General features: G+C 36.5%; 1 non-coding gene and 1 pseudogene across 2 annotated transcripts; both read right to left on the reverse strand.

Annotated features, from left to right (window-relative positions):
* Positions 1-242: 242 nt before the first annotated feature.
* Positions 243-2802, reverse strand: LOC143616843 (3-hydroxy-3-methylglutaryl coenzyme A reductase-like; annotated as a pseudogene). The gene is made up of 2 exons (XR_013150730.1): positions 1559-2802; positions 243-833 (listed from the first exon to the last, which is right to left on the reverse strand). The product of XR_013150730.1 is annotated as a 3-hydroxy-3-methylglutaryl coenzyme A reductase-like (transcript).
* A 20536-nt stretch (positions 2803-23338) lies between these two features.
* On the reverse strand, positions 23339-23412 carry TRNAW-CCA (transfer RNA tryptophan (anticodon CCA)). The gene has a single exon. It is a non-coding gene; the product is annotated as a tRNA-Trp (tRNA).
* Between the last annotated feature and the right edge of the window lie 3700 nt (positions 23413-27112).

The raw sequence follows: 27112 nt of genomic DNA on the forward strand, positions 1-27112 counted from the left end.
AACCGGTTTTTTTTATAACCGGTTATAAAACCGGTTTTGGGTCCAAAACTTATAACCGATACGTAAACCGGTTACGTAAACCGGTCAAACCGGTTTTTAAAAAAACCGGTTTTTAAAAAACCGGTTTTCGGTTAAACCGGCCAAAACCGGTTCCGTAACCGGTTTTTTTGACCACCTCTAGCCACAACCTTAGCCAATTGGCGAGCATTTGAACCTGCCGATTCTCTGTTTGCACCCTTCACTCCCAGCAAGTTCAAACATGCGGACTGTGAAGCTAATTGGGTTCCACCACCGACGGTTCCAACCTCAATGGACGGCATGGTCACAGACACGTGAAGGTCTTTGCCGTCGTTCACAGGTTCCATCATGGTGATACAATGAGAGCTTTCAACGTTCTGTGCCGGGTCTTGACCGGTGGCTATGTATACGGCCGAAACTATGTTACTAGGGTGGGCGTTGAAGCCACCAAGAGCACCGGCCATGGCTGTCCAGTGAGGTTCTTGAGCATGTTTAGTTCTACCAGCGAAGCTACGGTTGTCTTTAATACTTTTTTCACGACTTCCTCTTTTATGATGGCCTCACACACCACAGACTTGCCTCTTCCTTCTATCCAGTTCACCGCTGCCGGTTTTTTATTGGAACAATAGTTTCCGGATATGCCGAGAACATCCATATCAGGGAAGTCAAGCTGCAGCAAGTCCAAAACATTTTGAACACCTTTGGAAACCATGTTCATCCCCATCGCATCACCCGTGCCGCAAGTAAATCTTATGTACACGTTTTTTCCAGCAATTGCACATTGGATCCTTTGAAGCCTCCCGAATCGGCTTGATCTGAAATCGGTCATGCATAGCATTAAACTAGATTTAGTAATTAAGAGTTAAGACTATGGCGCAAGACATATTTTTTTTATAACTCTGCTAAAGATTCATGGAATACAATGAACGTGAAAAAATCATGATTATTATAGTGCATATGATCGAGAAAGAAAACCACATCACATGCATGCATGGCCCAAACCTTTTGGAGTTCGATATTGATGAATATGTGTGGTGTATCTTTTGTAAATACACACAATGCTGCTAAGCCATGTTCTAGATGTAACCATGTGGGCTATATACCTCCCTATTTAAATACAACTTTTGTAATTTATTATTGATATTATAAAATAAATAACTATTAAGTTTATTAATAAAAATTACTAAATAATTATCTACTGTTAATTTCATCATATTACTGGTTTATTACTCCTATTGAGATAATACTTGCTGCTATGCTTATTTGTCAAGTTTGTAAGGTTATAGTTTATTAAAATAAATAGTTAGTTCATGTAATATATTATTGTAAAGGATTAAAGATATATATATTGATAGTTTCATTTCACCAACAAAATGTCATATAATTAATTAAATACTTCCAAATGCTGTTATATCACAAAATAAAATAATCAGCTTGCTTGTATGTTGTAAATGGAAGAAACCATAGCTAGCCTGCATGTTCGTGTTAATGTTAATATATATATCAGGGATGTTGTAGAAACAAGAAGTTTATATCTTACTTGTTGAAAACAGACGCAAGAGTGTCAAAGTTGAGTGGTTCTTCCAAGAAAACCTTTACTCAGCAGCTCTCTTCGCACTTCCAAACCTAACCACCGGAGCTCGAGTCATACCATCTTTTAGTAGCACACTGGTGGCACCACCCGAGACATAAATAGCCTTACAACCCCTATTTGTGCTAGCCACAAGGCACCCTTCGGTTGTAGCCATGGGCACATGAAACTCCTTTCCATCTAGCAACATCGGGCCAGCAATACCTACGGGTATTTGAACATAACCAACTGGCATCTCACAACACTGTCCCAATATTGACTCGTAATCTAAACCCTCTAGATGCAAGCCGTCAAGGGACATACCGGATATCCTCTCCAACGCCACCCGCCTTATAAAAGCCGCATGTTTACAGTCCCTCAGGTTTGCTTCCAACGAGTAAGACGGGGTTTTACTCGACACCACCGCCTGTATCATGGCTTCATCTTCTTCGCTCACCGTTATTCCCTTTGTTACGTTCACCAAATCCTTCTTTACAACGGGTTTTACAAGTGCATCAGATTCAACATCGAGAGATGCACCACAAGTGTCCTCTTTACAAACGATGTCTTCTTCTTCCTCTTCCTCGTCATTAGAATAAGACGACGTTTGAACAAAACTCATCCCAAAGAAACCGAATAAGTAGATAAACGACGCGACAAACAAGATAATCGCAGCCATTTCCGACATTGTGACAACATGAAGGGGAGTGGAATCACGAATCTTTTCACGCCAACGGATTAGAAGAAAGTAACCGAAAAGAAGACAGTAAAGAAAATACCATTTGAAATGGCCATAGAAGTTGGCAGAGAATCAGAACCATCCACCATCCTATTGTTGTTATCACTCGTCGGATACGATTTCAACGAAGATCGGCTACGGACATCCATCCCTTTAGTTTGCTACGGACGAGCTGGATTGAGCAGATGACAGTTACTGTAAGTGTAAAGTCTTGGTTTTGTTATGTGAATAGGAATTGCTTAATAAATTGGAAAATATTTGCAAACTGGTGCTTTTATTTATAGATAAGGTCGTTGAATTTTAAATAATACAAGTCAACAATGGGCAGTGCATGTAATTATAAATAATTAAAAATAGCACCTCAAATAAGAAATTAGGGTGGCATTTATTTTGTGTGTTTTTTTTTAAGTTGAAAAGACGTATCAATGCAAAGTTCTGTATGTTTGGATAAATTTAAAAAAGCGAATCATGATTTTCATTATCAGATAAGAAACCTGTTTTGTAATGATCATAAACTAAGAAAATATCCCAATTTTGAATTCAGGATTTTGTAAACCTAAAAATCCTTTGTAATTCCTTGATAATAGATTGTCCGAAAACATTAAGCGAGTAATAATGTAAGGGAAAATCCCTAACGTAAGCGTATATGAAAAAAATTTCGAGTTTTAGATGCCATTGCAAGAAATTCTAGAAATATGTATTATAAACTAGTCGTAACGAGTATATTATGATAACACATGAGTAGTTTGTAGACCCAATTAAAATATGTCGCGGGTCCTTAAACTAACCGTAACGAGCATGTTCACTAATTATTTACTCGTCACGACTAAATAAGTTTTATGCCATGTAATTAACGCCCACAAGTAATTAATAAGTCCTCTGTCGCGGAAAGTAGATTTTAAAACTTTTCGAGACACGGGTAGTTTATCAAACTAACCACGATGATGTGTTTGTTTATCAAATATATCGAACCGGTTAGTTTTACAAAAGACTAACTGGAATGGTTAGTTTCAAAGCTCAACTGGTTGTCACTGTAGGTCCTATAGACAGATCAAACAACAAACAACCAGTGCTCTTAGATCAATCTCAACACTAGCTAGCGGAAATCACTAGTGAGAAACCAAGATCTCGGATCTTGCTTGGTTGGTTATTACCTGAAGATGAGAGAGAGAGAGAGAGAGAGAGAGAGAGAGAAAGAAAGGTGAAAGCATGTGAGAGGATAAGATGATAATTTGAAAAAAAGTTATGTTTGCATGAGAAGCATACACTATTTATAATGTATGTTCTCATGCACCATTCTTTATCATTAACGATCCAATGGGCTTTTGTTTATATGGCCTCTGGCCCAAACATACAAGGAACAAACCGACAAGCTAACTAAAATATAACGTTAATAGAAAAAGTAAATACAAAAGACTAATGTACAAAACAGGGGCCCAACAAATCTCCCTCTAGTCTTTAGTATTGCTCTTGTCTTCAGTCGGTTTCATAATCGAAGCCGTTTTCGCAATTGTATAGTTGATTGTCAACAAGATAGTGTACGAACTTATTGAACTACTCAATGTATTCTTTTTAGTTTGGTCGCATATGACGTCTTCAACGGTTCCTAGTGGCGAGTTGTACAGCTTCAAGAGGTTATCTTTGCTGAGAGCTACAAGCTCGTGTTCGTCAAAGAAGCGTATGTGATGAGTATCTTTGCAATGAATTACCACCTCTCATGTGGTGCTGTCAAATTCCTAGCAGATGAAATGCTCGAACAATTTGGGGAGGAATGGTTCTCCATGGTAAATTGCTTGCCCCTCCTTGTGAGTCTCCCTCTAGTCTTTAGCATTAATCCGTTAGCTCTTGTCTTCAGTCGGTTTCATAATCGAAGCCGTCTTCGCAATTGTATAGTTGATTGTCAACAAGATAGTGTTCGAACTTATTAAACTTCTCAATGTATTCTTTTTAGTTTGGTCGCATATGACGTCTTCAACGGTTCCTAGTGGCGAGTTGTACAGCTTCAAGAGGTTGTCTTTGCTGAGAGCTGCAGGCTCGTGTTCGTCAAAGAAGCGTATGTGATGCATATCTTTGCAATGAATTACCACCTCTCATGTGGTGCTGTCAAATTCCTAGCAGATGAAATGCTCGAACAATTTGGGGAGGAATGGTTCTCCATGGTAAATTGCTTGCCCCTCCTTGTGAGTCTTGTAACACCACATCTTCTTTTTACTTTCAGTGGCTGGAACAATTTCTGTCGGATGACGGAAGACAAGGTAATCCTTGAGCTCCTTCTCCGTCACATAGTGGCCCATTATTCTCCTGAAGTAGTTCATGTTGAGCTCAGATAGAGTATGCATATCTGTAATGTTCATGTAAGTGAGATCTTCGTTGGCTCGACGAATTGCCCACGTTTCACTGCTTGGGTGCCACTTGCAGTAGACAATCAGAGAGTCGTGAAAATATGGATAGAGTTGGTCTCTCACGCTTGCCCGATTGCTGAGTGTATAAGGTTTCTTCTTTCGACGCTTTGGAGATTATGAAGATTCGGGAGCATCAACAGTAGCAGTAGTGGTCTGAGTTTGAGCAGGGAGAGCCACCACATTCTCATCACGAACCAGAGTGTTTGGATTCAGAGAGTAATTAATCCCGTCATCATCATCATCATCATTATTAACTTGTTGCTCCACGGCTTATTGAACAGTAGAGTCGGTACCTGCAAAAGAATAAACATTAAAGACTGAGAAGATCTCAACCTTCAGCGCAACATCCGCGTCTCAAACTTTTCTTGCCTCACTTGGCGAGTCTTGTGGTTCACTTGCCTTATTTCCACCCGGCACCGTTACCGCCACGTTCATCATCATCATCATCATCATCATCATCATCATCATCATCATCATCATCATCATCATCATCATCGTCAGCTTTCATCACGCAGTTCATCAAAGCTAACATGAGGACATCATCCTCATTATCACCTTCATCATCACCTTTTTTATCATCACCATCATAGTCATCATCATCAGACTCATCATCACTATCATCACCATCATCTCCGTCATCCTCGAACCACTTTCTCAACAATGGCTGGAGCAATCACTTGTGCAACCGAAGTGGCTACAACAAATGCAGAAATCATGGCATTGACCTGACTGATACTAACAACAGCAGTACCGACGACTTTCGTGCTCACCAAGGTTCCAACAACTGTTGTAGGTTCATCACCAGAAGTACCTACACGGCTTCCACTTGCACCCTTCCTTGAAGATCCAGAGATAATCCCATCAAGACTGCTTTGATCTCTATCTCTTCTGGAATCAACAATGAGGTTGGTAAAAGCATATCGTTTCTTCTCGCTTTGCTTGGTGGCATGTTCTCCTTGTACCCATCCCCTGAATGTCCCCACGAGACGTCTCCTCAAGTCCTCAACATCGTCCTCTGTCATTCACATCACTTTTGTTGCTGCAAGATAACGATTCACAAGACCTTCATTAATAAGGTCTTAATCGTTGTTGAGACTTCTCTGTTCCTCTATCTCCTTCTTCAATCGCTCAATCATTGAACTAAGCTCCACATTCTCACCAATCAACAAGCCCACGTTCCTTGAAGAACTGGACCCACCCTCCAAAAAGTAACCCTTGAACCAAGAGTCTCAAACTCAACCACGGCTCAATCAATAGTTGATTCTAGCTCCCTCCTCAGATTCTGTGCAAAGTTGGAGGACAAAGGAAGATCCGTTTCAAGGTGTGAAACCCTTAATGGAAGTCTAAGAATGTCATCATGATGTTCAGCATTCATCAACGATCCTTTATTGACCAACTGTTGTTGATTGTCCACCCGCATTTGCAAGTTTCAATCCAGAGCCTTTGGCTCTCGATCAGCGCCCGATCAACTTCTCTATCTTGCTCCAGTTGAGCAACTCGAGCCGCCGGCTCGTCTATTTCTTTCACCACTTTCTCTTTCACAACCAGTTGATCTTTCACAAAGTTGATAAACAAGTTTTCCCGTTTTACCATGTGTTCACTTGACTTTTCCAGTGCTCTAATCCTATCGAGGATAGGATCCCGAAACACATGAGATTTCCTTGATTTACCACTTGACAAGGGAATGTCAGATATGATTGGGCTTTTGGTGGTGGAGGGAGGTGTGGTTGATAGGGTTGGTTGTATGGTGGTTTGAGTAGGCATGATTATGGTTTGGGTAGGCAAGGATGTGGTTATAGTTAAGGGTAGGCTAATGGGTGTGTTGAGGTTGGTATGGTTTATGAGGTGGTTTGGGTGTGGATTGATGAGGTAAAGCTAGAGGTCCAAAAATATGTACCTTTAATCGGGAGGTGAATTGATATGTCGGTGAGCTAAAGGGTGATGTAGTCCTAAGGGGTGAAAAGGTTTGGTCTCAGCTTGGGTGGTGGATATGCGAAGGTTTTTAAAAAAGGATGGCATTGGTTCATCTAACTTAGATGGTGATATTTCGGGAGGTGTGACAGGTTCATCTATAAGTGTCCTAGAGGAGGTGGATTTTGTTTAGGTTTTGGATTTGGTTTTGCTTTTGGTTTTGGTCTTGGGAACTTGTACTTGTTTGACCTTAAGGTTTTCTATTGTGCAGGATAAGGTAGTGGGTGAGGCTTTGTGTGGATCAGTTTATGTGGTTGGTGGTGGTGTGGTTGGTAGTGGTCGTGTCAATAATGTGGAAACCGAAGGAAATATTACCTTTCCCGAAGTTGGCATCTTTGAAGGTGTATACTTCATGGAGTCTTTCATCTTTTTCAAACGCTTGAGAGGGTGTCCAGGTTCCTCTTCTTCCTCAACATGCTCTTTTGAGGCCTTACCAATAGAAGGGTAGATGATAGCCTTCCTCTTGTACTTGTCGTGACGCTTCTTTGTTCGGTGTTCACCCTCAACATCAGTCTAAGGGTCACTGTCCTCACTGTCTGCAGCCTCATCACCACTTTGACCGTCGTTATCGTCACCATCATCCCCACTGTCCCCTTCTTCTTCTTCTTCTTCTTCTTCTTCTTCTTCTTCGGTCTCAGCAAACTGACCGAACTTTGCACCGGGCTCCTGACCTTGGTACTTATACCCACTTCTCCCCACTTGATCCAACATCGCCTTGAAGAGAGTTTGTCTCACCATCTTCACATGATAAGGCTCAGATGGCTCGACGACGTTTCTTTCAATATCAACTTCTTCTAGATAGACCGGTCTTGGAACATTCTTTAAAAGGTCATCCAGAAATAGTTGGATGAAACGAGGATACTTTCTCCAGGTTTCCTTCGCGAGCACATTTGATTGCAGGCATTTGAAGAAAATCCTCAAGAAGTTGTACCTCGTTTGGTTTGTAAGACACGCCATCACTCCTACCCATTCAACCTTCAGTTTGTCGAACCCGCCCTTTTGCTCAGATAAACAGTGAGCAACTATATGGAATAGAAATTTCTAATAGGCGGGAAAATGTCTCTTCTCAAAAGTGGTCCATTCGACATCGTATCCAATGTCTCTTACAAACTGGTCAAAGTCATTCTTTTCCTACCTCGGTTGTGATTGAGCTCCATTTTCTTTGTTGTCTTAGCATTCATCCAAAATTGTTCAACCCAAGTTCTATGTATCACTGGGTTGGTAGATACAACATACATCAACGGGCATCCCCGTAGTCCCTTGATCGAACACTTTTTGCTTTCTTTTCCTTGGAACATCAAGAGGGCAAAACATGTTGTGTTGCTATATTAAGACATAAGTTGATCACTGAGTTCACATGTAAGTAAATATATATATATATATCTATATATATATATATATATATATATATATGTACATACTAACTATTAAAGAAAAGAAAATGAGAAACAAAAATAAAGTCAAATAATAAGTTTGTAATTTAAGATAATACTTTACATAAAATTAAAAATAAAATTAAAGTACCTAAAATAAAATTTAAAGTTAAAATTTTTTTTTTGAAGAAGGGTTAAAGAACTACCAAGTGCAAACCATTCGAATCGAGTTGTACTTAAACAATTTTAGTTGGTGGGATAAACTAATGAAAAGCCTAAGCGTCAACCATTCGAATCGAATGTAAAAACCAATCGAATTGAATACATATAATAGTAATCGAATCTGGTTGATATTGAATCTAATCGAATCCAGAGATTAAGCACAATACATATGTGTTCCCCATTTAATCAGACAAGTTACAAACTCCATCATACCTCGAACATAGTTTGTGTTTACCAGATCACCCCGAATTGACTCCGACCCCCTAATGATTGATCCAAACATTTTAAGCTTAATTAAACTATTTGCAAACTTTTTCAAACAATAAAGGTTGAACCATGGACTAACATTCCAAGTTTGGACTTACAAGCCTTCATATTAAGTATTTAGGACTTACTTTTTTGCCCCACGTTACGTGGTTCTAATATACCCCTTTTTGTTTGTTAATTATCAACACTTTTGTTGTTGAATTTAAATACTTTGAGCACTTTCAATTTTTTTTCTGCTTTATAATTTTGATATTCAGTATTAGTTATTGAAAGAAAGAATAACTTTATGGTTATCAGTCACTAACGAGCTCGTGTATGACTGACTAATAACATTTTTGCCTTTATCTATATGACTTATATTGGAGTCGGCAACCGCTTCATGAGTGTGTAAACAATAGCATAGGCGGGAATTTAAATTTATATCAATGTGACACTTACTCGTTTATCAAGCCTATCTACACATCAAATGATGATCTTGTTGGCTTTTGATCTACTATTTTCATGTGCTAGGATCATTAAGGAAAATTTCTTATAATTTTTCAAAGGTCGGATCGATTTCTCAAAATTTTATACTTTTTATATTATCAGACTCCGTCTAAGCAGGAGCTCCCAATAAACGAGTGAAATTCTTTTTGAAACTTTTTCTGAATATAATATAATAAGATACTAAATAAAGATAAAATCTAAAATATTTTTGGCAAAGTCAAGTGGCTTAATTTTGTTTTTCTTAAAGTTAAAAATAAAAATCTTTTTGGTGAGTTAAACTTAACTCATTTTCTTCCTCTAAAATTGTGATATTTTTTAAAATATTTACAATTTTAAACACACAAAATGATAAAATAAAGTTTAATCAAAAGAAATCATGCCCAACGACTCAACAAGAAATAAAACTCGGGCACAATCAAAGGGTAAAAAGGTCGGCAAAGTTGTATTCCGTGTGGACCCTTTCAATGTAGACAAGTTTACGGTGATAACAATCATGAATGAATGCATTCGGATGTCAATATGTTTTGTCTTATAGTGTTAGACCGGGTTTTTTACAATACAAACCGATGCTTCGTTATCACACTTGATAGGGGTGTTAAAGAAATTCAAACCGTAATCCAGAAGCTAATGCTGGATCCAAATCACTTTCGAGCAGCAGGCTAAGGCGGCAATGTATTCGACTTCAGCGGTAGAGGTGGATACTATGACTTGCTTCTTGCATTGCCAAGAAGTCAATCGGTCTCCCAGGAACTGACATCCTCTAGATGTTGATATTATGTCAAGACTGCATCCCCCATAATCACTGTCGGTGTACACGTGAAAAACCAAATGGGAGTCTTTGGGATACCAAATACCTAAGTGAGGCTTTCCCTTTAAGTACCAAAAGATACGCTTGGAAACGGTTAAGTAAGACTCTTTTGGATTGCATTGATATCTTGCACACTAGCAGACATGGAACATTATGTGCGGTCTGCTGGTAGTGAGATACATCAGGGAACCAATCATAGACCGATAAAGGTGTTGACCGACTGATTTTCCCGATGGATTTGGAGCTAACACAACTCGAGTAGCAATCAGAGTTTGGAAGGAATTTGAGTCCTTGAACCCAAACTTATGAACAATGAAACGAGTATTTCTCTTGATGTATCAAATTTCCGTCCGATTTTTGTTCAACATTAAGTCCTAAGAAGAAAGTCATTTCCCCCGACGAACTCATACCAAACCGACTTTGCATGACCTTGGTGAATTCTCTACACATCTTATCATATGTAGATCCAAAAATAATTTTATCAACATATACTTGGATGAGAATTTGATCGTCCGTATCTTCTTGATAAAAAGTGTTTGATCAATAATACCTCTTCTATAGTCGTTCTTCAAAAGATGTTCTTCTAAGGTAGCATACCAAGCACGAGGTGCTTGATGAAGGCCATAGAGGAGTTTTATCTAGTCATTAAACGTAATCCGGATGTTCATGATCTTCATGTTGGAGCATGAATGTCTATTTCTTAGACACCAAGACCAATCAACATCCAATGGGAAGATTGTTAAAGCATAAAATGTCTATCGCTTAGGTCTTGTTTATAGGTACCGATAGTGAGTTTGGAATGTATTTTAAAGTTTTGGGCATATAAATCACATATATAACATATATGTACTTATACGCCGTATATGTACATATACACCGGATAAGACATATACGCCGTATATGTTGAGTATCAAGTCTATAAATAGGTGTTTAAACTTATACATTCTTTGTCCTTCTGGTCCAACTTGTACCTGTTCTGTAATTGTCATATTCTGATGTACTATCACTTCTATCAATGAATAAATAAAGAGTTAAGAGATATCTTTGAGTTTTTCACCTTGTTATGTTTTCCGCACATAATATTGAAGAGTAGATATCATCGTGAAGATTCGTGCACGTCCATCTCACGATCCATATATGAACTTTTAATTGATATCAAAGCTTTTAATTTTGGTGATCATGCTAAAACATAATGCTTGAGTTTAACAGGCTAGTGCATTTCTACCTTCATTACCAAGATTTTTGTTAGAGAACTAACTCCCTTTCAACTTGGTTAGTTAAGTTTGTATCACTTACTATTCCTTACTTGTTTGTTTTAAGGCCTACCAATGCATTAATGCATTTAAGCACACAGCCTTTTAAGCCTATTTCTTACTGGATTTGAGACTAGATGATCAAAGTACTATCATCTTCCTTTTTTTCTTCAAAAACTCTTTCGAGGAGAAAATTTTCACATGTTTTTTACTTTTTTATCATTTTAAAATGTTTTTGGTTTTTCAAATATAAGAATGTTTCTGGATTTTTTAGAAATATCTTCTCCTAAAATCAATAAACAATTTGAAAAACATATTTACATACAGATGAATGTTTACTTAAGATCAGAGTCCATAACCTCGGGATCATTCTCCTTCCCATCTCCTAGTTTCTTAAAACTGTTAAGATTTAATAGATATAAAAATATGTTTTTATCAAAAGCTTTATTAAAAAGATCTGCTTTTTGCTCATCGGTGTGAATTTTATCTACGGTTATCAACTTCTTTTCGTAACAATCACGAATGAAGTGGTATCGTATTTCAATGTGCTTAGTATTAGAATGATTTACCGGGTTTTTCGTTATGGAAATTGCTACACAATTATCTACAAAAATAAGAGTGGTCAGAAAATGCAAATCGTGGTCGCGCATCTGTTGTTGAATCCAAAGAACCTGAGAATAACAACTGGAGGCAGCTACATACTCAGCTTCACAAGTCGATAGAGAAACGGTAGTTTTCTTCTTACATTGCCATGTGACCAATCTACTGCCAAATAATTGACATCCAGCAGTTGTAGACTTCACGTTCAGCTTACAGCTTCCATAATCATAATCTGAAAAAGCTCTCATCACAAACTCATCATCTTTAGGATACCATAGACTGATTCCAAGACATCCTTTAAGATACCACAATATCCTCTTCACTGTTATGAGGTGCGAGACTTTTGGATTGGATTGATATTGAGCACACAAGCACGTTGGGTACATAATATCTGGTCGAGAAGCGGTTAAGTACATGAGAGAGCCAATCATGGAACGGTAAAGCGTTTGATCAACCTTCTCTCCGGTGGGATCAGGACCGATTCCATGATTCAATGGTAAAGGAGTGCTAATCTCCGTTGAATCAACCATGTTGAATTTCGCTAGGATGTCATTGACGTACTTTGTTTAGTGAATAAAGATACCATCGGGTAATTTTTCCAATTGAACACCTATGAAAAACATCATCTCCCCCATTGCACTCATCTCAAATTTGGACTTCATAACCTCCTCAAAATCTTTGCACAGATTGTCATTGGTTGACCTAAAAATGATATCATCCACATAAACTTGAACAATCAATAAATGCCCATCTACCATCTTAGTAAATAGTGTACAGTCAACAGTTCCTCGAGTAAAGTGATTATCCAACATATGTTAAGATAAAGTTTAATACCAAGCTCTCGGGGCTTGATGTAAACCGTACATGCTTTATCGAGTAAGTACACCTTGTCTTTGTGGATCAGATCGACAAACCCTGGTGGTTGTCCCGCGTAGACATCTTCACCAAGTTTCCCGTTAAAGAAAACATATTTGACATCCAATTGATATACCTTAAAACCTTTCCATGAAGCAGATGCCAGAAAAATTCGAATAGCTTCAAGTCTTGCAACTGGCGCATATGCTTCATTGTAGTCGATTCCTCCTCACTGATTAAATCCAAGAACAACTAACCAAGATTTGTTTCGAACTATAATTCCATTCTCATCCCGCTTGCACTTAAACACCCATTTGGTATTATTAATACGTTTCTTTTCATCGGGTAAGTCAACAAGCTTCCACACTCCTAACTTCTCAAATTGTTGAAGTTACTCTTGCATAGCATTCACCCAACTTTCCCCAGTCAATGCCTCTTTGTATGTTGTCGGTTCTATTTGAGGTATAAAACATTTGAATGAGAACCGACTTTTTAATGGTGACACTTCAGTATAGAAACATTGAAGACTTTGGTCAACTTGACTTCTTGTACGAACCCCGGTATGTATTTCTCCAATGATATTTTCTTCAGGGTTTTTGTGGAGTCCAACTCTTAAATCCACACTTGGATTGTCGCACAATGAAATCCCATATCTCCGTAACACACCCTTTTTCAGGAGCATATAATAACTTCTTCTGACATATGTCAAAGACATTATGCCATGGCAAATACTTTAACTCCATCAGACTCTCAAAGTATTGCATTCCAAACTGCCTCTTCACAACAATCTTTCGGATATTCTTCGAATAAAAAATACTTATATGCTTTCCCAAAGCAGTATCTTTCTTTGTCTTTTTGTAGTACTTGACTGGTCTGAGACATTGCTTTTCAAGTTCAACTTGATGATCTTTGAACTAGTCATTCTTTCTTTTACTTGTAACCTCATCTTCAGTCGACTTTCCAAACTCATCGAATTCTAGACTTATCACTAAATTCACCAAATTCACGAAAATCTAATGTTACATATCTCATGGGTTATTTTTCAAACACCTCTTCCAAGACATAATCTTCCGATGGCATGAACTCTTTTTATCATCACAAACTCCACCCATGTTCATGTTCAAATTCAAAATTAAACTCATCCTCAGTGGCATTCAACATTTTGGCTATATCAACTTGAGTCATGATAATCTCACCCTTTATAGCTTCATATACGTCACCTTTCTTCTGAAATAATGTTGTTACAATCAGATCAACATTAGAGACCTCATCATATTCTACACATGGTCAGAGGCACTATCATGATGTGTATAATCATCAGATTTTTGACCTTCTTGAACATTAACATCACGAGTCTTGCCATTTTTTGAAGTCACTAGCACACCAGTTCCACCACCAGTGCTATCATCATCATCATCATCATCAACCAAATCATCATAATCTTAACTAGCTGAGAAATCAAGTTTACCCTCGTCATCCTCATCTTTATCATCATCGTCTTCAACAATTGGTTCAAATGGTACTATCTCCAAAGATTCAACAATCAAAGGTTCATCAACCTTTGGTTCATAAAAAACCATATCTAATACTGGTTCTTCTACCATGGGTTGTTGTGTAGCACCCATCATAGATGACGACCAATATTCTGCTAAGAAATATCCTAAGATAAGATGATCAGCTCTTCAGCAACTTTACCTTTACCTTTTAAATCTTCCTTCTCTTTATCATACATCATTCTGAATTCACATTCCTCCACACTAGTATTTCCTCCATATACACGCTCAAATACAGTATCATCAGCCTTTTCTACCTCGGAAACAAACATATACCCAACTTTTCTTCAATGATTACAAAATATCCGTATGCTGGTTGAGTAGATCGGCTTGTAAGGAACACTTTCTTTCACTTTCTACCAATATTTCTTTAATCTACACATTTTCCTGCCTCAATCTTTCATTTTCAGATAAACATTCAATATGAACATCCTGGTCCTCAGCATGGCCTTTCAACATATCAAATTCTTGCCTCGAAGGTCCATCCAAGAACATATTCGCATCAAATTCAGGTAAACTACCAAAAGATTGCCCTTAAGATGTAAACTTTGGAGTAACTTTTGGTGTAGGCTTCTTTGGTGTTCGTTTCTTAGGTTATGGTGTTGCTTTCACCTCGGGTGTCTTCAAAATGTTATCATTCCGACTTAAATCAACAGCCAATTCAATTTCTATATCCAACTCTTGAACATACTTTCCAACCACCGGTTCATCAGTCTACCCTCTGGGTTTGATTCCTCATCAATCAACTGTAGAGATGATTCAGCATGTTTCACCATGCGTTTCTTTCCCCTTCTCTTCTTTTCTTTAACCACCTCAGGAATAAAAGTTTTATTGGTTTCTTCTTCCGTTTTCTATTGTTTCCGTTCCTTCCACAAAACTGCCATAGCACGAGGATCCGCAAACACACTTTTGTTCAACTCTGTATCTGACTCTATTTCTGCATCATATTTACCAGATGTAGCAGAAATACAGGTTGTTCAGTCATTGGTGTAACCTTGGGTGTGACTTCTTTAACTTTTACTACTTTCTTTATTTTCCTCTTACCCTTCTGAGAATCATCCACCTCATTATCTACAGTTTTAAAAAACCATTTACTTCCCCCAATAGCTTTGAATTTAACCATGACAGTGTTTTCATTCTCACAATCTGAGTCACTTTTATCATGCCTCCAGTTATTCCCTTCTGGTGCAACATACTCAGCACTCTTTAAATGTCCAAACAAACCACGAAATTTTGGAATTTCATCTTCACCTTTATTCTTATAAGATGCCAATTTTGTGCAGTTATTCCCAGCCATATGTGATAAGATAATTGTTCCACCAACCTTCTCAACTTCTAGAAATTGATCCTTGTTAGTGCATTGTTTTGTCGTCTCGGTCTTTGTTTATCATTTTAATTTATCTTTATTAATGTATAAGGGATTTTTGGTAATACCAGTTCATTCGTTATGTTTATGTGGTCATTCGTTAGTTGTGTTTCACGAATGAACCCATACGTTATGATTATTGGCCATTCGTTAAGGTTGTTTAACGAAATGAGCCCATTCACTATTATTATGTACCATTCGTTAAGGCTAATTAACGAATGAGGTATAGCGAATGAGTCATTCGCTATACTTTAAGTAAGTTAGGGATTGGCGCCGAATGGATCACATTCGTTATGGAATGTATAACGAATGGGTATCGTCTTCTATATGTATATGTATCCCTGATGCGTAAATAAACAAGTGTGTATTATTATTATTATTAGAGTGTCGTTACGCTGCCCAATTGCTCTCTCAACACTCACACTTCACATATCGTATTACAGATCAATCATCTATTACATATCACATAACTAGATCCGTATTAAAGTATGAATCGAAATCGATTCGTCCGTAATAGGTTTCTCAAGTGGTATCAGAGCCTAGACGTTCGATTGTTAAGGTAATTTGATGTTTAATTGATATGAATTTTTGAGAATCCAATTTTTAATTGGTTGAGTTTGTATTCTGAAATTGTTTTATTGATTTTGAATCAATTATCACCGTGTTATGGATAATTTAGATCAATTTGATTATAATTCAGTTTGTAATCAGATTTATAAGCTTTGTGTAAGTTTAATTGGTTAGTTGTGGTTGAATTAGTTGGAATTGAGGTTAGTTCGTGTATGTACGGAACAAAGGATTCTCTATATGGTTATGAGTGATTTTGGACAAGTTTGGTTGAGAATTAGAGGTTTGGATTAGTGAGGTTTTGTTCGCGGTGTGATTACGAGTTGATAGAGTATTTACTTGTTAATTTTGGTGTTGTTATGGACGAGTAATATACGTTTGATTGTTTTCGGATTTAGGTTTGGATCGGGAGTTTGAAGATCTGGAAATCTTGTTGAAGATTTGAAGATCTCATTCGTTATGTATAATGACTCATTCGTTATACTATAGCTTGCCACTCGTTATAACAAAATAACCGTTTTTGACACGTGGCACGTTGTTGTAACTGATCATTCGTGCACTTTAGACCATTCATTACCTAAACAACATTCGTGAAAGTCTCATTCGTCATCAAAAACATTATTCGTGACAGATTCATTCGTTATCATATACCTATCGTCAAATCCTATTCGTTATGCTCTTCGTGTGTTCATTTGGTTGCTGATTCGTTATGATAAACTAATCACTCGTTAAGCAGAATCAGAAATTCGTTATAGCTATTCGTTATACATTTGGTATCATTCGTTATAGTGATTCGTGATACTATTCGTTACCAGAACCATCCTCATTCTTAGCCATAAGATTATACCATTCGTGTTACTATTCATCATTCGTTACAAGACTGATTCATTAGTTACAAGAATTTACACTTTACACCCTTAAGTTTTAAAATAGGACATTTTGTAACCTAAACTTGGAATTGTTGATCATTTAAACCCATATTTTTGAAATGGCTAACTTTTACGTGATGGCATCTCAAAATATGATGATGCAACAAATGCTTCACTAAGACGCTGAAATGGTTCACATTCTAAGTGTCCCCGACTTATAAATTTCAGTGATTTTGCTAAGTGGAACCAAGATTTAGAGCACATTTGGGAGTTGTGCATCCTGATTTTTCTACATGTCTTGATGATGTCTATACCGCTCCAATGATGCAACTACTGGTGGCCTTACAAGATAATATTTTCCACCAAGTGGGAAGTATTAAGATATGTGCTTCTTTGCTCAACACATCAAGATGAGAAGATAGGTAATACACAAGAAAGTAAGAAGGCCATGTTAAGTTTCAATTCAGAAACATTAGTTTATTAAAGGGTGAGATGGCTGAAGAGATGTTGACTAGGTTCAATCATCTTATTGCTGAGATGAATAAGCAAAAGATGGAACCATCTCAGTCAGACCAAATTGACACTATAAATAATGCTTTGTCGGGTTCTTATTCTGCTTTCCTACTTGTTATAAAAGAGAATTCATTCTTTAAATTTGAGGATTTAACAACAACGGAATTCATGCAATAGATAGAGGAAAGGGAATATGACATGAAGTGCTAGAAATCATCAAAAGGTAACCAAAATCTGACATTGTATGGAGGATCTTTACTATTAAGTAGTGCAATAGATCCACTCAATGCCTTTATATCTCATACTTCTCAAGAAATGTCATCTTCAGTCAATGAACAAATGCCAAATTTTTGTTTTATGAATTCTGGGTAAAACAACTATTATGAAGGATCAAATACTCTATTCTCTGGAAATGGTAATGCTTAAGCTTAACCATCAAATGTGAACATAAAGAGAGCTGAACAACATTTTGCCTTTCTGATTGCCTTTATGAGTTCGTATGAGAACTTGGTGAGTGGTAAAATTGCCACGAGTGAGCTTATCGATGGAGATTATAATCAGATTGATCTGGATGATCCAGAAATCAAGGATTTGAAATGGAATATGGCTATGATTGTTCGTAAGGTAAAGAAGTTTATGAAAAGAACGGAAGAAGACTTACCTACTTTGAACAAGAGGGTTGGGTTTGATTAGCTTAAGGTGAGATGCTATAACTTCCAGGACTTTGGTCACTTTTCCAAAGGATGCGACAAGCCAAAGAAAGAATACTATAGACCCCGTAATCAAGATAGAAGCTCGGGAAAGAAATTTAATGATTCAAAGGAAAAAGCTTCTGGGGTGATTCTTCTAAGTCTAGGATTTCACAAGCATTGCTCACAGCTGATGGAATAAATTGGAATCAACGGCTGCTGGGTAATGGTAATCAAGCTAATCTTGCCGTGTTTGAACCTGTTGAGAATTTTCAAGATGCTCGAGGTGAAGGATTGGTTACCGAGAGCGAATCGGAGACTGCATCGGATTCTGATATCTCATGTAACTTGCAACCAACTTCCTTTGCATGTATGGCCAAAATCGATGAGGTTAGTCCTATTTCTGTCTCTACTGTGTCTGAAAATTTATCAACTGATTCAGTTAAGTTAACTAAAATTGTGTCTTGTGATGTTTGTGAGGAATTTAAGTCAAAGTATGACTTAATTCATGCTCAAAATGAATCACTACTAAAAGAACTTGCTACAGTAAAAGATAACTATAAACAATCATCTGATCTACAAAAGAGATCAAAGGACAAAATAGAAGGATTGTCGAATAGTAATCATGATCTGAAAGCCGAACTTTCAAGAAAATTGACCATTATTGACGAACAATTTCAAGAGATTTTCAAATCGAGAACTAAGATAATAGAACTTGAGAATGAAATCCTTGAGTTAAAGAACAAGTTGGGAAAATGTAGAAACTCTTCTTTCCTTTTAAATGAAATAATTGAAGTTCAGGAAAACAAAAGGGATCAAAGAATGGGTTAGGATTTGCAGAGGTACCTCCACCGATTTTTAATGACTATTCAAACAACCCATTTTATGGGAAAGACGAAAATGTTGTTAAAACTAAATCAATTTTTAATGTGGAAAAACCAACACAAATTCCTAATGGCAAACCAACTTTTCCTCAAGAATCTCATTCTCAAAGCAACCAAAGTGTTTGTCAAGACTAATGAAGAGTTTATGATCGTGGATGTATTTGAACCTCAAATTATACACAAAGAAAAGAATATTCGACATTCGAATAACATTTTATGTGAGCCTCATGAATTTGAGGAAGTTGTGTATGGTTCAAATGCCTCTAAGAACAACAATTCAAAAGTCAAACTAAAGAAATAAAAAAAACCAACAATTTATGATGAGGATTTAATGCGGTTCATTAGTCCTACTTGTGGTAAATTAAACACAGGTTATGTGTTTAAATTAAAGGGGGTAAACAAAGTTTTCGAAGAGAAAGACATTCCCCTACACATGATTTCCTGAACTGATTGAGAGTGTCTTTCAAAACGAGACTTCTAGTTTACATGATCTTGAGCAATCTTTCGCAAGATAAATCGTTAAACAAGCCTATACTTAAATCTAGTTTGAAACAACATTTAAACACTGTTAAACTTGTAAAGTTCGTTAGTTCTACTGGAATCGACACTTTACAAAGTTTTACTAATTGTTCAAACTTGGACTTTTATAAAAAGAAAAAGGCTGTGACTTTTGACGATGTAGATGATGTTCTTGTCATCTACATCGTCAATCAAACCAAATGTTGCACAATCGTCAATCAAACCACAACTTGCGTTCGTTGATATGAGAACCTGTTTCTTATGTGGCGAACATGGGCGCGTTGTAAGAAATTATCGAACACGAGAACTGAAGAATGCTAATCTTGTCACCATGGAACAACCCAAAAAGTTTCTTGTGGTTAAGGAGATTCTCAAGAGACCAATGTCTCATGTTGACGAGACCCACATCCAGTTTTATAATGTGAATCCACACAAGGTGGTTCATGTTATGAAACTTCTGTGAAATTAAATCACAAATTGTTTGTTCCCACACAACCCATTTGCAAAAATGATAACCCAAATGTGATTAAAGACGCATATCTATGACGCAAGTCAAAGAGACCAATGACATATTCACAAGCGTATAAATCACATTTGGAGTATGAAAATATTAAATCTTTTGTTGAAAAGAAAGAGGTGCCAAAGACTGAGGTCTGGACTGCCTTTTGGTCTAATCATGATTTTGTATGTGCAGAGTTTATCCAAGACTATTACGGGCGAAAACTGGATAATGGACAGTGGATGCTCTTGTCACATCACTGGAAATGTTGACCTACTAACTAATGTGAAGAATATTCAAGGGGGGTTATGTAGCGTTTGCGGAAAATTCAAGGGGCATGATAACAAAAGAAGGGGATGTGTCAAACGGTAGTATTACGTTTGAAAAGGTTAATTATTGTGACAAGGTGGATCACAATTTGTTGAGTGTTTCTCAAATTTGTGACAAAAAGTATACCACCGTATTTACCGACAAGGAGTACATAATACTAAAACCAAGATATGTCATTTCAGAAGACATGGTTGTTATGTGATCTCCTAGCTCGAATGATATTTATGTGTTGAACATGAGTACTAAAGTATTGACTTCTACATATGTTGAAATGTTTTTAATCTCTAAGGAAACTGAGAAAGACTCGATTATGTGTCATATACATATGGGTCACATTCATGTCAGAAAGATGAACCATCTGATGGCAAATGAGTTAGTGGATGGGGTTTCACTAAAACATTTCAAGCTTATAGATCACTATGTTGCATGCAAGAAGGGCAAACAGATGAAGAAGTCGCACCCGGCGAAGTTATTTAATTTCGTTGATACTCCGTTGGAACGAATTCATATGGATTTATTCGATCCTGTGAATGGTGCAAGTATTGCTGTAGACTGGTACTGTCTAGTCGTGACCGATGACTATTCAAGGTACTCGTGGGTGTTATTTATGAGTTCCAAAGATCAGACACTTGTTATTGTACAGAACTTAATCATGAAAATCTAATCACTTTACAAACATAAACTGAGACGCATTCGGAGTGAAAATGGTATGGAGTTCAAAAATACTATATTGGACATTTTCTATATTCAGAATGGGATCATCAGGAATATAGTCCTCCATATGTACCACAACAGAACATTGCTGCTGAAAGGAAGAACCGAAAATTGATTTAAGCAGAAAGAACAATGCTTGCAGAACGATGTTCAGTTTATGTTCAATGCTTGCAAGAACATTGATGAACGTTAAGAGTGTGTTTCTTAACGGGGAACGTCATGAAGAGGTGTTCGTGAAACAACCTCCTGGTTTTGAAGATCCTGACTATCCAGACCGTGTTCACCGCATAAATATGGCTCTTTAGGGTCTACACCAAGCCCCCTAGAGCTTGGTACGACACACTTGCTGACCATCTTACGGATAGTGGCTTCAAACGAGGAACTGTGGATTGTACTTTTTTCTACAGGACTGTCGGAGAAGATCTGCTCCTCGTCCAGATTTATGTCGATGGCATTATATTTGGCTCTACAAATGGCAAACTATGTAAGGGCTTCGAAAAGTCGATGCAGATCTAGTTCGAGATGAGCTCGATGGGGGAGATGAATTTCTTTCTAGGGTTGCAGGTTCAATAGTCCGAAGCTGGAATTTTCATTCATCGGACGAAGTACGTGAACGATGTGAGAAGATTCAAAATAACTACCAGAAAATTACTTCTACTCTTCTTCCCGTGGGTCACAATTTATCACCGGACGAATTGGAAGATACCGTTGATCAGAACCTATACCGAGCTATAATAGATTCTTTAATGTATCTAACTGTATCGCGTCCTGATATTATGTTTGCTGTTTGTTTGTGTGCCAGGTATCAAGGGAGTCCCCGAGTGACTAATATGGCGGCGGTGAAGTATATATTTCACTATCTGAGGGGTAATCCTGACATCGAGTTATGGTATCCCAAGGACGATAGTTTGGATCTTACTACTTATTCTGATTTGGATTATGGAGGATGCAAGATCAACTTCAAGTCTACAACAGCGGGTTTTCAATTTCTAGGAAACCAGCTTGTTTCCTTGCAGTATAAGAAGTGGACAACGGTCTCCACTTCAATTGCAGAAGCTGAATACGTGGCAGCCTCGAGTTGCTGTTCACAGGTTTTAGGGATCCATCAACATTTGCAGGATTATGGTTTGAAGTTTCTTACTACTCTCATATTTATTGATAACTCTGCTGCTATTTGTATCACGAAGAACCCCGTGCACCACTCTAAAACGAGACATATTGATATTATATATAATTTTATTCGTGACTGCTATGAAAAGAAATTAATTGACATAGAGAAGGTGCACACGGATTATCATAAGGCAGACCTTTTTAACAAAGAATTTGATAAAACAAGATTTAACCTTTTGCTTGGTTTTAACGGTTTAAATCTCTTGTTGATATCCTTAAGCTCGGATAATCATTTTTGGTTTGTATAGTTTTGTTTTGTTTTTGTTTTGTTTTGTTTTTGTTTTCTTTTATATTTTGGTTTTTGGTGTAACATCTGGCAAAAATTTTCGTTAATGTAATCATATTTACCATCCTAATATTATCTTATTTATAAAATCTCTCTTTATTAAAGTTCTATATCTTGTAAAGTCAGCAAAAAGTCCAAATTTCGGCACGAAAAGAGAAAAACATGCAAAAACTTCGGGCAGCATGTCAGAAAGTAAATAAATCATTAGATTAATTAAACAATCTCAAAAATTCAAAATATATATGGAAATATGTGAGACAACATAAAAATATAATTTAGGAAGGCTCAAATCACGAAAATTGGTAAATAAGCGAACACGAGCCAGTACAGGACCCGGAAAGGACCCCACATAAACTATTTTCAAGAAAATGGTTTTTATAGTCCATTCTATAGTTATTTGTTTATACTATGAGGCTGGTTTTTATACTAACCCTCAAAAAACCAATGAGTCACACACTAAGCATAGCATTTTTTTCAAAAGATTCATTGAATTTTTATTAAACTCTGAGATTCGTGGTAATTCGGATTAATATTTTGGTATAGATATTACCTCTTTTTTCTCCTTTCAAACAAATTGAAATGATTGAAGTTTTTCTTTTTGGAATCGTGTTAGGTCTAATTCCTATTACTTTGGCTGTATTATTTGTAACTGCATATTTACAATATAGGCGTGGCGATCAGTTGGACCTTTGATTAATTAACACCCCCCCCCCTTTTGACCTCCTCCTTTCTTTAATATCCAGGAGGTCAAATTAAGATTGTTGTTCCAGTTCTAGTTAGTGTTTCCGTCGAATTCGATCGAAGAAGATCCGAATCACGCTCTGTAGGATTTGAACCTACGACATCGAGTTTTGGAGACCCGCGTTCTACCGAACTGAACTAAGAGCGCTTTCTTATCATAAAAGAGAATACTCTAAAGAAAAAAGAAAAGAATTGGCCCCAATACATCTTGTATTCATACTATATAGTGTCATAAGAATGAAAGATTTTATATGATATGTCCATTGTGAGTTGATCTTAAAAAATACCTCATTACTTCTCAAAGGAGCAGTAATAGGTAGGGATGACAGGATTTGAACTCGTGACATTTTGTACCAAAAACAAACGCGCTACCAAGCTGCGCTATATCCCTTCCGTGGGTCTACAGTGTCATTGTAGAGAATTCCTGTCTTGTTTTCCACATCGTTATCTCCTCTATTAAAATCTAGAATTTTTCTTTTCATTTCGTCTTTTTGGTCTCATTTAACATATAATAATAGCAAAAGACTTCTATCTATATGAAATATGGAATGGAACCCCAAGGAAAAATAACTGAGTCTTTTTGGGGAATATTAGAGAAGAAAAGGACGTTTTTTCTGTATTTAACAAAAAGTAAATATTTTTTACTAGATCATTGTACATTTAAATATGTATTATCTTATTGATTACAATAAAATGAAAAATGAACGTGGTTTTTCAATGCGAGATCTAAAAACATATCTTTCCGTGGCACCGGTACTAAGTACTCTATGGTTTCAAGAATTTGATTTCGTTCAAAGTCTGACAAAAATTATTGAAAACGGGATTCGTTTGGATATTTAAAACACGCAATACGTTAAACGATTAATCTAATATACCAAGTTATTAATCAAAAACCCTCACATACCCCCTCCCTAGGCCGACCCCCCTTGGACAACACAGCACCCTACACTCCCAAGTTTTCCATTCCCCTTCCTCCAACTTCTCATGTAATCATTATCACCTTCTAGAAGATTGTGAGTTGTAAACCATCTAAGATATCCACCCAATCAATCTATTAACTTACTCACCACCCTAACCCTCCCTCTCCCATAAAAATCCACGGCCAAACCCCCCTCCCAACACACTCCAAATTAAATTCAAATCAAGATTAAACACACACACATAATCAAGAAACATGAAGATCTAAATCAAGAAGTAAGGAAGATAAATCATAAGAGGAAGGATTAAGGCTAGGATGCACAATACACTAGTCACACATAAACAACATTTTCATCTTTCAAAATCTCAAGAAATAAGTAAGTATTATGTTATGGTTAATTAAGTATTGGTTATGGATATACAAGGATTATTGTTCTTAAGTTGATTGAATGATTGAAAGTTTGAATAAGTGAATAAGTATGTGTGTATGTATGTGCTGTGGGTGTGTGTATGTGTAAATGAGAGAATCAAACTCACTACACATGCACACATTCATCCTAAACCACATTAATTATTAAAGCTTGATTATAGGTATTGATAATCTTTTGATTACTTGAGGTGAACTTGGATAAACATAATGTTAGGGTTTGTTATTAGAATGAAGTTTTGGATTGATTGTTGATCTTTAACTTGCTAGTATGAACCTAGATTGTTAAAGATAGTTGTTAGAGATGGATAAAATAAGAATATGTTCATAATTGGGAAATTGGGGATTTTTGGTCTTGGATTAATTAAGAGGTTTTGAAGGGATTATTGAATCAATAAGTGTTAAGGGATAACTTAATTGAAATTAAGATAGGTTGCATGCTAGAGTTGATAATTGAAACTTGAAAATTTACAAAGTTGCTAAATAAAGAAACTTTAATCTAAGAAAAGATAAAAATTGGATTTTTATGTGAATACTTGTAATGGATGATATCAATAGGTGATTAATAGTAACCTTAAACTAAGATAGGGTGTATGATTAGAAACTTAGATTAGTTAACACATTGTTAAAATAAACAACAACTTACTAAAGATAGAAACTTTGTTGAATGATGAATTGAAAGAATAAAATGGAAATAGAACACCTAGGATATATGAAACCCTAGAATTAAATCATGTAATAAAAGTTACTAAAAGAAGAAACTTTATTAGAACAACACTTAGAAAATTTATAAATCCATGATCCTTTGATTAAAAGATTTGTGACACTTGTCAATTTCAGGTTAACTCCGTTAATTCAAAACTCAAGATCACACGAACTGTAATGCATAGCTCATTACATTTAAATTAGGGTTTAAATGACACATGACAATCATTACACGAGTAGTCTTTTGGAATTTCACCGAAACACACACGAGTCGACTCAAACCGTTGGTGAACAAACAATAAATATTATAAACAAGTATTTGATAATTATGTGTTACGTTTATGTGTTACTTGGTGCTTACATGTATAAAATTAATTATGAATGAAATAGACTAATTTGTGCTAGAACTGGGTGAACTAAAAGGTTAGGGGGTGAAGTGTAACATGATTTAATACTTAAACAACTTATTACCCAACCCTAAGCCCCCTCCCCCCTTTGTGCGATCGGCCCCCCTCCCCTCTCTCTTTGTCGACCGTAAACCCACACACACACACACACAAAATATTTTTCAAGCTTGTTTGAAGGATTCAAGGTCCTAGCTAGGTAATTAACATCTTCTTTAGCCATTCTATTGATTTAATTATATCCTTGAACATGTTAGTCAAAAACCTAAATCCTGAAATTGATGAATAAAGATGAGTTAGGGTTTATTTGTATGTTTGTTGATGAACACTAGTGAATTGATAACTAGTTGTATTGTTATTGATTGTAATTACATGTTTCTTTGAAATTGAATCTTGGAGTAAACCCTAAATGTGCATGAAAAGTGAAATTGAGATGCATGGTTGGTGGACTATGGGTCTAGAGGATTGTATGCATGATTGTTAGAGCATATGTTATTTGTTTGTTAAATTTTGATGAAAACTGATGCTGGACAGATTCTTAATTGCATGTTAAATGACTATAACTCGATGTTAATGTTGTGTTTGGAAGAGTCTGATTATTGACCCTATGATGTAGTAGGTCGAGTCTAGTTTCTAAAGAGTCTGATTTTGTAATTTTTAAACGTGTGAAAGTTAGTTTTTATTAATTTACAAATCTGTTGTGCAAGTCTGATTCGGGAAGCCTGCTGGTAGGCTGTTTTGTAATTAGTGTTTCTCACAAACGACAAGACCAATTGAGTTGATTCCACTTCTGGAAGTTAATAATTTGAGTTAGGAATCTGACCCAATTGGCCTTGAATTAATTGGATTTTCCATGTAACGGGAATAACAAATAACGTTCTGTTGCAAATGATAACGGCTGCTGTGTGTTTACTGTGTTGTTTTGACCATTGTGAGAAAACCTTATGTGATAAAAATATAATAAAAATATTTTTAGAAACCTAACTCAATTATTCTTCTGTGATGATTTTTGGTGATTTTATTTACATGTCATGATTTATGAAATAGAATAATCTTGTCGGGTTAAAATCTGTCTCGGTAAATTAGCTGCTGAATTGTTTGAGTTAACATGAAAAGTGAATTGTTGATCGATGTTTGCTACGTGTTTGACTTATTTGCCCTTGTGAGAGATAAATTACTGATAATGTAAATTGGTAACACTTAATACTTGTTTACACTTGTAACTAATCACCAACGTGTTTGTCGAGTCGCACTTGTTGCACAAAGTAACACGAACGCATCTCGTGCGTAAGTTTTTTGTGTCGAGTCTAGGGACTCACTCGTAGTTTAAATACTTTGAAATATAGTTTTGTTTTTAGAGCACTAGTGAGGATTTCTGTGACGCGCACTTTTCT

This window comes from Bidens hawaiensis, unplaced genomic scaffold (assembly GCF_021521415.1).
Source record: "Bidens hawaiensis isolate Kalapana, Puna unplaced genomic scaffold, B.hawaiensis_p1.1 tig00049997_1, whole genome shotgun sequence".
Lineage (NCBI taxonomy): Eukaryota > Viridiplantae > Streptophyta > Magnoliopsida > Asterales > Asteraceae > Bidens > Bidens hawaiensis.